This window comes from Empidonax traillii, unplaced genomic scaffold (assembly GCF_003031625.1).
Source record: "Empidonax traillii isolate 1590-97213 ecotype Southwest subspecies unplaced genomic scaffold, ASM303162v1 scaffold1268:size140479, whole genome shotgun sequence".
Classification (NCBI taxonomy): domain Eukaryota; kingdom Metazoa; phylum Chordata; class Aves; order Passeriformes; family Tyrannidae; genus Empidonax; species Empidonax traillii.
In genome coordinates, this window is record NW_020956461.1 from 125306 (window position 1) to 133958 (window position 8653).

The 8653-nt window shown below is 40.1% G+C and overlaps 1 protein-coding gene across 2 annotated transcripts in view; it reads right to left on the minus strand.

Moving 5' to 3' along the window:
* The window catches only part of SMPD3 (sphingomyelin phosphodiesterase 3), a 50367-nt gene extending 43930 nt beyond the window's left edge, over positions 1-6437 (minus strand). The window contains exons 1-2 of one of the 2 annotated variants that reach the window (XM_027906280.1): positions 6325-6433; positions 5218-5353 (exon numbers count right to left, since the gene is read on the minus strand). The gene's annotated coding sequence lies outside the window, so the exon portion shown is untranslated. Of the gene's footprint in view, positions 1-5217; positions 5354-6324 lie in introns of both variants that reach the window. The other variant, XM_027906279.1, reaches the window with a different exon arrangement.
* Positions 6438-8653: the final 2216 nt, after the last annotated feature.

Here is an 8653-nt window from a genome sequence, read left to right on the forward strand (position 1 = left end):
TACCATTAAATAAAGGCATAAATGCAGTATACCTCTTCCCCAGATCTACAGCAGAAGAAATACGTCATTGAAAGTAAACGAAACCCTGAAAATACAAAAACCCGTGACATTTCGTTGGACATGATGATCCTAAAAACAGTCACCAAGCTGTATTTTTGTGTGGACATGGGTATTTGGAAGTATATGAAGAGCAACTCTCCATCACTATTGTTATGATCTACATTTTGCCTTCAAAACTTTGACACCTCTTTGCAGCGACAACTCTTTCACTGGCCTGTCAGGGCTGCAGCCAGGGCAGCCAGGGGCCAATCCCACAGGAACCCCTCCCAGGGGATCCAGGATAAGGGAACAACACCACTGAGTTTGGATGAGCAAACCGAGTCTGCAGCCCAGGAGTGGCACTTCTTCCTCAGCATATTCTTTGGAATAACCTTCATGGAATTATGTGTAATGTGTAGCTCAAGACTGATAAGAACTTTCAGAGAATCCTGACTACACAAACCCACCATTAATACACGATGCCAAAAAACCATCAATAAATTCAGTGGGAATCCGAGCCAACATGGTTTAGAAGCTAGAAATAAACTAGTACCAGCACCAAATCCAGTTTACAATAACTATGGAGATACATAGATATGCGTTAGATTTTCCACAGTGTAACAGTCAATAAGGATCTGAAGCACTGCTCTGTTAGGCATCTCTTCCAGGGTACACTGAATTCACTATGGCCTCCTTATTACTAAGAATGTGTTTGGGGAGCATGAGTTTGTTTGTAAGCAAATCACTATTAAGAATTAATTAAGATTAAGAATGTTTGTCCTGAAATTCTGAAATCAGTATGAAGTGTTATCAAAGATTTTCCAGCTTCTAAAGTAGGATAAGCCATTCTAAATCACCTCTGCTTTCACACAAGGGATTTTTCAAAGGCACAAAGAACAGTTTGGTGTTCAAATGCCTTCAAAAATATCTTTGACAGGAAGCCACCAGGGAAGCGAGGTAACGTTACAGCTCGGACTTTTCTAACACTACAAGTCCGTCCTTTGTTTCTCCTCTACAGAAAGAGCAACAAGTTTCCTGGAATTAGGAATTAAATGTACCCCTCCTCACACACCAAGCATCAAAGGTGGGATTTTCTGGTCTCCTCAGAAGTCAGTAGCTCAAAAAAGCCTCGCAGGGTTCACAGAACTCAACTGCTATGTCAGTCCGTAACAGTGGTAATAACCTCCCTTCCAGATGCACACTGATCTACTGACAAACAAAACCTACAAACCTCACCCTGCTTTCCACGTTCTCAGACTACTCACTGACTGTAAGAATGCAAGGAGCTGCTGTTCATTTTCATATCTTGGCCTCTTCCATGTGCTCTCAGAAGGGTATCTAAGCTCAGGTGCTCTAAAGCTGTCACCAAATGCACCTATTTCATCACCTAAAGCATTTCATGGATTATTGATTATTTTCTAAGGATGTCTTGGACAGATAAAGAAACTAGCTGTGATCTAAGAGAAGACTTCTGTTCTTACAGATACCTAAAAGCCATTTCATTTTTCCACCTTTCAGGTACACAGACTTTAGAGGGGAACCCTCTGAACTTAACACATACATTTGCCAGAGAGTTCATACTAAAGCTACCTTTAGAGCTCAGAATTCAAAACAACAAGAAATTAGCTGCAATTAGCTGTTTAAAAATATTCTGTTACTTGGCTAAATCTCTGACAATAATCTCAGAAGCTTGCAGAAAATTATGTGGCCCTGTTGGCCTCCACAGGTTTGTTCCCCCGTTGCAGACAAGTGAGCAGAGCTCAGTACAAGGCTGACCAGGAGCACCCACCCTGAGGGGTTTTCCCAACCATACTCTCTGGGTGAGCTGACTCCAGGAAACAGTCCTGGCAGTCGACAGTAGAACACAGACTGGGGTCCTGCACTCTGTCCTCAAAACACTGGGGCTGTTTGCCTTCCTTAATCCTTAAACACTCGTTGAGGAATCAGGGGGAGAAAATGACAGAGCAGAAACACCATCTAAATAATAATAATGCCCATCTGGATCATTTTGTATGACTACAATCATCAGAGAATGGAGAAGCAATGCTGATAAAATATACTACATAAAATAAAGAGTTCAAAAATTGGGTAGGTGCAGGACATACACTAAAGAAAGTTTCCCCAAAGTAAAAAAATACACTTTTACTTGCTGACTGCAAGGAAAAGCACCCAGTGTCCTATTGAGATCCTTGTATTATTCATCTACTTTTATGAACAAAAACTGCAGAAAGAGGAAATTTCTCTTCACATATAGCTCCCTGATTCTCTGGTTCAATAAAAATCATTAAACATTTATTTAATCATTTACCTCTATTTACACATAGAATCAAACTGTTAAAAATTTCCCCTGCTGATAGCAACTATGAAAGACTTAGGGAAAAAGCCCAGCACATTACCAAGATCAACTGATCAAATGCTTTCAGAATCCAGCAGCAAAGACCAGAATCTTGACAAGAGCACTGCAATCAGAGTGCTAATGGAACACGTTGCCATCACAGTACAGACAAGAGAGGTGAAATGCTATTATTATTTGTTATTTCTGAGCCCTGCATGCCTGGATGCCCATTTGTGCCTGCAAACACTTGCAGAGCATAAGCTTCAAGGAAAATAAACCCACAGGAGTATCAGCAAAACTCTGTAACATAAAGGAGGAAACCCAGGCGGGACGAGCTCTCCTCAGGACTTTGCACCGGAGCAGAGAGGGAAACAAAACCCTCTCAGAGATTTCAGCTCCAGTGGTGGTGTTTTTGTCCAAAGGTCACTAGCATAGACTTCCACTCTCTGTGCATTCACTTTGAAGTCTTTTAGAGAATCCACAAACAAAAGAGAATGTCTAATAACATCTCTTATGTATTTGTTAGTCTTTTTATGAACTGTACACAATTGCACTCGAACAGCTCCTCTCCTTGCCTACATCATCTTGTGTTCTGCATCCTTTTATCGCATCAGCTCTCCCATCCAAATTTAGTATTATTTTTACTACCACTATTTTTTCATTATTTATATAGTTCCTTCTCTCTTTCTCTACTACAACAATCCATATTTGATTTAGATATTGCTGTGTATTTTGATAGGTTACTACCTAAAGCTCCAGTTTAGAAAATGATTGAAATTACATGTTAGGACCGACCCTACCCAGTGTGTTGATGGACTGCGTGGATACTGTTGTAAATCAACTTTTTCAAGATGAGCTGCATTACCATTACTTTAATTCCTGAATACTGTGACTACACATGATCAAACAGCATTACGGTAAAACAGCACGAAAGAGTGATAATTGTATTAAATTTCCAAGTACTCTAACAATCAACATTAACAAACTGAAATTTTAATTCCTGGTATTAAGATAACACCTCTCAAAAAGAAAGAATAAATAATTTGAAGAATTTGGTGCTTCATTAAGTACCTCATTACCAGTACCAGCACCAACATAAAATGAGTTTAGGGATTTTTCATTTTTGTCAACAGCTAGCAGGATCTACCAGGGGTACTGAAGCAACTAGCTTTCCTAATAGCAAGAGCAAGGAGACAAGCAGCACTGAGCCCGGGCAAGCAGCAGCATAGGAAAACTCAGAATTACTTTCCCCTGGCATCAAAAATTACAAACACATTATAGAGGCCTTAATTAATAATTTTTCCTCAGGTATATAGTTCAATTCTAGCTTCTTTGCTTGGGCAGTAACTAAGTGAGGTATATTTTATTCTTAGATGTTAGAACTGCACGGGGATAACAGACTTTACTATCATCTTGGAAAGTCCTAATCACACAGCTCTGCTGCACTGGCTTTTAATATTCCAAGAGATTCCTACGAGAGCCATCCATTGCCAGTTTTATACAGCTGGTAACATTTTTACTACAATCCCTACTGCCAGCACTGGATTATGCTCAGCTGTGCCCAGCTCCTTCTTAGCTCATTCTTTGACTGCGATTTTCTCCTTCCCTCTGCAAATCAAGGCTTATTTGGTAACGTACAATCTCCATTTTAAGTACATCTTTCAGGATTTAGGCCGGAAAGCAGCTCAGCGTACAAAGATCAGCACACAAGCACACGCTACGATCAACTGCAAACTCCGAGGCTCTGGTCTTATTTGACAAACAAATCCACCCCAGCAAAAGTCGAGTGCCAATCTCCTGAAAACATTCCTGAAGAAAATGGGAGGGGACGAGGGCCAACACATGCTAAAGAGAAGGCATCTGTTTATTAACTGGATGTTGGAATAAGCTTTCTATTTTCACAATGCAGTTAGTTAATATTTATAAGGCCCACTTTCAATCAGGTGGGTAATTTCCGCATTCAGACAATCTGATGGGGTTTAATTCAGAGGCATGTCTTCACTTGTGCATCAGCATACCTAGCTCATTTCCTGGGTAGTGGAAGGAAGATAGATACAGTACAGAGAGTGACCACTCAAATCCTGTTTCCAGGTGCTCTGCCTGACAGTGCATGATTAAAGTATCCCCTGTGAGCTGATTTCCTGTGATTCACAATCAAAAAGCTTTGCTCTAACCACTAGTTAGGGCTTAAAATTTCAGTTTAATTTCAGGTATACGCATGACTTACCTAGCTGTCATGTCCCACGGCTGCCTGGCTTCTTCCACTAACACAGCTGCAAAAGTGGCATTACTCTCTACAGAAATACATTTACACATATTGGTTTACAAAGTTATTACATTTGAGGCCCGCTCAGTTCATTAGCTAATACAACCAAATGAAAGTTTATCAAAAACCAGATTTTTTCTCCAAGCTGGGTTGCAAATGTATTAGCAGAAATGCTTGTTAACATACTATTAGCAGGCATTCAAGAATAATGTCAAGCAGCCATTCCATTTGTCAACAGAAGTTTCCTTTGAGTTCCAGCTGCAAATTTGGCCTTATGCAATTCAGCTGTTAAAAGACCAACAGAAACCCAACGCTGCTGATGTAAGATTAGAGCCAATGGCTTCGTAGCTTACAAGAAAAAATCTGCTAAGTTGATACATGCAAATGAGGCAGTCCAGGACAGACTGTATCTATCAGATGTGTACCCAGGACAGGCAATTACACTCATCGCACATAAAATATACATATATCAGACAAAATTACTATCCATCATCTGTATTATTTCTGTACTGTGCTATGTTTCACAGTAACAGTTGTTATGCAGCAGATCCTAATTAGATTTTCTGCTCTCATCCACCTTTCTATAGTTCAGCCTCATTAACACGATGCTTGCAGATGTCAAGAACTCCGTCGAGCCTGGTACAATATAAAGGCTTAAACACATGAAGCTGTAGCTGCCATCTCAACAAAACACTCCCAGAAGAAACCCCCGGCTGACAGGAGTCAGGGGCTTTAGGAATTAAAATTTAAAAGTAACTAAGATACAAGGCTCCCAGTACACACAGCTGCACCCAGCAGATCTAAACCACAAGCCACATGTTTTGGTTTGATAAATTTCTATCCACTAGCAGACCAGCTTTTTAAATGTCATTGCAACATTTATTAATCCCTTTTATACTTCCACATAACTAACAGGAACAGATTTAGTTACCTTTCTGGCTGAGTTCTTATGTTTTAGCTGCTTTTTGAATGTTAATTATTAACGCTAACAAAGTGCACTTGCTGCTGTGCTGAACATTTCTTAGTGTAGCTGTGGTCTGGAATGAAGGAAACCTCACTGGGACATTATATAAGTGCAGTTACCATCAATTCCACTTTGTTGGTTTATGACTTCAGCAAAAATCATCATGAAAAAACATTGCAATTTAGATATTTTTAATCAGCTGCTATTAAGTTAAAGCCTGTTATCTTTAATATGACCCACAAAAAAATCTAAACACTCTATAAATTTTGGAGCCACATGAGCTTTATGATGTTTCGATCTTCAAGACTGACATTTCCAGTGCACAAAGTAACCTCTCAGAGACTTGAAAAATGTCAGTAAAACATCCTACAAAATTTCCACTTACATAAGCAATCCACAGTCTTCCCACAAAGTTCAAGTAAGTAACCCTGCAAGCTCACCATGTTATCAACAGCTCTGCCTGTGCTCTGCATTTGTTTGTGTGGAGGATTGAGAAACAAATAAAGCAGATAAAACCAAAACAACCCCCCCCAAACAAACAAACAAGAATCCTAGAAAGGATTTGTTTCAAGAAGTAAGTTTATGAAGGTATTAAAAAGTGCTATTCAAAGCAGTCACTACATCTGAATATTCAAACAGCACAATGTGGTAGAATTGTAACATACAATTCTAATCAAGGTTTGTGACGGTCATAGATTTATGACCAGCTTAAAAACTTACTGAGAATGATACTCCCTAATCTCTTGCTATATCCCTCAACCCAGAAAGCACAAATACAGAGCAGGAGAGAGAATATGGAACAGTGCCCTTTCCCTGAATCTAAGGAAGGAGTGTTAGTGTAATGAGGAACAAGCTCTGACTTCATGGGATGATGCAGCATTAGGTAAACACACCATGTCCATAAGGAAAAAGGACCTTTGTCTTTGATGTTTGACAAATGCCTAAGGATCAGCTATAAGCAAATGTAGAAAAATCACACTTAAGCACAGGAATACACTGAAAGACATTTTGTCTTGCACCAGTCTCATGTGTGAGTTTTGCTAGCGGTCGTCTTATTTTATTTATCCCCATATTGTCATCACCAATGCTGAGCTACCAAGTGAGAGTAGAGTACGACTCCAACAGCTTTACAGAGACAATTAGATGGTAGGCAGAATTCAAGTCAGAAGCCATTCTTTCTTCCTCACACCTTACCCATTTTATAATTAATTTTTCACGGAACTTACTATATACACTGCATGTTTGGAAATGCCAGATTCTCTCCTACTTGACAAAAACAGGGAACTGTGATGTGCAGAGTCTGAGGGGAACAACAGAAAGACCAGATTAGGGCACAACATTAAAAATACAAATGGTAAAATATAATGTACATGAAAGCTTCAAGTAGTGCACAGTCACATGCAAAGGTACCTCCTACCTATCACACAGATCTTCATCTCACAGCATCCATCTCTGTGTGGCTACATTCCAGGGAACAGTGTTGGCATGGTAACTGCAGGCTCTATGGCTTTCTTTTTTTCCTATTAGCAGTCATATGAGTTTTTTGGTAGTTTCAGGATCAAGTAAATTTAGACTGATAGCACTGTTTATTTTGGGGGAAAAAAAAAGAAGAGGGGGGTTGTCTGAAAATAGAACCAATCCTGCAGAGGGAGAAACCAGAAACACAGCTTAGATTGACAAAAACCCCTAGGCCATAAGGAAAAGTTTTACATGTCTGTACTCCTCAAAACAGTGTCAAGAAAGGACATACATCAATAGCTTTGTCGATCTGACCAGAGTCATGCTGAGGACAGAATGGGCTAAACTTCATTTTAACTCTGATGTCCTCATTATCAATTTCAGTACAAAAGTAGAGGACTAGTCACAACTGGGAAAGGTCTGTAAATAAGTTACCTTAATAGCCATCATATTGGAAGATCCAATTTTATATACAGGAAAAATGGCAGTTTAAACAATTTTAACAGAGAAAAGAGTGCCTCATGCTTCCATTATTTTTATCACACAAGAGTAACTCGCAGACTGAGGAAACACTACCTATCAGAAGGCCATCAGAAATCACAATGCACACAGCTTAACCTTACCTATAACAGTGTCTCTATAATTTCCCCAATGACCAAGCCAACGACTTCTGTCGGTGTGGCCCTTCCCACGGTCCATCTGCACAACACACACCAACCCAGTCAAAGACACTGGTGCATAACAAACCGAGAATGCATTAGACAGTGCTTGCAGCGGGCCTGCTGAGGAGATGCTAAGGGGCTCTAAGATGTCCCCATGACAAGTACTGAGTGAATGAAGTAGTCTTGTCACCCTCAAGGTTAATGTAGCTCTCTGTCTGACCTGCACAAGGGTTCTCTCAGCAGTTAGAAAATGCCCTGACTCAAACTGTGCTCTAGGCATTACAGCACCCATGGGATGGGATGCCTCTCTGCACCTCCACATAGGGGTACTGCCATCTCTCCCTGCAGAAACAAATAGAGAACACAGTTCTGATACCTTCTGGAAATTTCTGTGATTGTGAATTAGCTGTGCTGTCACACTGGTGTCTCAGCTACACTTTGGTCTTCCAAAGGGTATCTCATTTGCCAGATGACGATGTAAGAAAGAGAGAGCAATAACAGATTATCTTTTCTTTTTAAAGTCAAATCTGTTTCAAAGGCATTTTATCCATTTCTTTCATATTGCAGTATGCAACCATTAATCAAATCTCAACTTCATTTTTTTCCAGTTCCTTACAGCTTGTGAAAAAAAAATAAGAAAAGCAGTATAATTAACACAAGTGTCTTGGCTGCTTCTAAGGTCTCTCCCATCTCTCAGTTCTTCCACCTCACCTCCCCTGACATTAGATCTCCAAAACCACTGCCCTTTCCTGCTACCCACCAACATAGCTGTCCTTTCTCAAAGTCAGGGGGACAAGTGGATGTGGAAATCCTTCCATATCCATGTTCACATTTCCTAACAATTGCTGTCTGACAAAGAGAAGCCCCAGTGTCTTGTCATTCATAGGTGCTGTTCCTGATGTTTGCAGAAACGGCATTTCTGGTGACTG